The following is a 1,504-nucleotide window of genomic DNA, read 5'->3' as shown; positions in this document are numbered from 1 at the left end:
ACATGCAGAAATGAAAGCAGACAAGCGCTTCAGCCCAATATTAACCGTTGAAGGCACCTGAAAACAGACATTCATGCGTAAAATGTTTAACCCGTTTGCGTTCATCCACAAGGAGGGAAAATTATGTTCCAGGACAACGCAAACGTTTCCAGGACATTTTACTTTTTTTTCCCCATTTTTCAGGTGTTTTCCAGGACTGGAAAATTGGTCTTTCATTTTCCAGGTTTTCCTGGACGCGTGGGAACCCTGTATTTTTATTGTATTCTTTTTTGTTTTTTGTTTTAATTACCTATGTGTTGGTTCTGTTTTTGTATTGTTTGTATTGTTGTACACTGGAAGCTTCTGTCACCAAGACAAATTCCTTGTATGTGTAAGCATACATGGCAATAAAGCTGATTCTGATACGCGAAATCCTATTATAAGTTAGGTGGACATACGACATATACCTGCGTATTCTCCGTACAACACTTCCGCCTGTTATAAATGATGCTAGAATTTAAAACAAGTGTTAAGAATTGTTCCACAGTGGCTCGTTGGTCTAGGGGTATGATTCTCGCTTTGGGTGCGAGAGGTCCCGGGTTCAAATCCCGGACGAGCCCATCGTTTTATTTTCCTCTACCTTATATGTGCATCTCTTTTACCTCTTTTTGAGGTAAAAGATATGAACTCTTTCAATTTTTATAAAAAAAATAATCAAAAGCAAAGAAATTTGGCAACATATACATTGTACATGTACAACTTTCATCTGAATTTTTTCTTATTCTATCGCGTTGGTGGTATAGTGGTGAGCATAGCTGCCTTCCAAGCAGTTGACCCGGGTTCGATTCCCGGCCAACGCAATATCTTTTTACATCGACCATTGAAAGCCAACATCATATACCAAACAATATGAATGCATGACTTTTACTTCAAAGACTGACCACACAACCACCCCTGATTTAACAAGGAAATTAACTTCAAAACTAGAAGTTCTAATGAGATTGAATTCATCGTGGGATGGGGGAGCCTATCAAAACGTTGTTTGTCCATCAAACCCCGGTCCCTGCTATTAGTTTATAGTTCACTTAAAGTAACAGGTTGATCCTTTATTACTTTCCTAATTTTATGTCAACTAATTAAAACGTTTTCAATGTGATTACTTGATTCAAAATTCCTCCACTAATAAATAAAAGCATGAAATATATGCAATACATTGTCACAGCTTTGTTATTGGTATACACTCTGTAGCAGTACATCGGTGCACCTTATTATTATTGAGATATATTTGCACATACTGTATATTTTTTTTACTATATTTATGGTAAAGCAAGCATTTTAATGAAAACAACTTGTACAATAAAAATAATAATCACATGTTTGCTCTTAGACGACACTTTTTAAAACATAAAATCACATATTTATAGTACAGATTAAACATAGCATTTTCCAGTATTATTAATATACCAAAAGAATTGTTACACCATTGATATCATACATCAGTTAAGTACCGATAAAAACATTTTTT

The 1,504-nt window shown here is 35.0% G+C and overlaps 2 non-coding genes across 2 annotated transcripts; both read left to right on the top strand.

Moving 5' to 3' along the window:
* Window positions 1–527: 527 nt before the first annotated feature.
* Window positions 528–599, top strand: trnap-ugg (transfer RNA proline (anticodon UGG)). Its single transcript has one exon. It is a non-coding gene; the product is annotated as a tRNA-Pro (tRNA).
* Window positions 600–767: 168 nt separating this feature from the next.
* On the top strand, window positions 768–839 carry trnag-ucc (transfer RNA glycine (anticodon UCC)). The gene has a single exon. It is a non-coding gene; the product is annotated as a tRNA-Gly (tRNA).
* Window positions 840–1,504: the final 665 nt, after the last annotated feature.

Source organism: Xyrauchen texanus, chromosome 13 (assembly GCF_025860055.1).
Source record: "Xyrauchen texanus isolate HMW12.3.18 chromosome 13, RBS_HiC_50CHRs, whole genome shotgun sequence".
NCBI lineage: Eukaryota > Metazoa > Chordata > Actinopteri > Cypriniformes > Catostomidae > Xyrauchen > Xyrauchen texanus.
The sequence above is the reverse complement of the archived record's forward strand: the minus strand, read 5'-3'. Positions and strand labels throughout refer to the sequence as shown.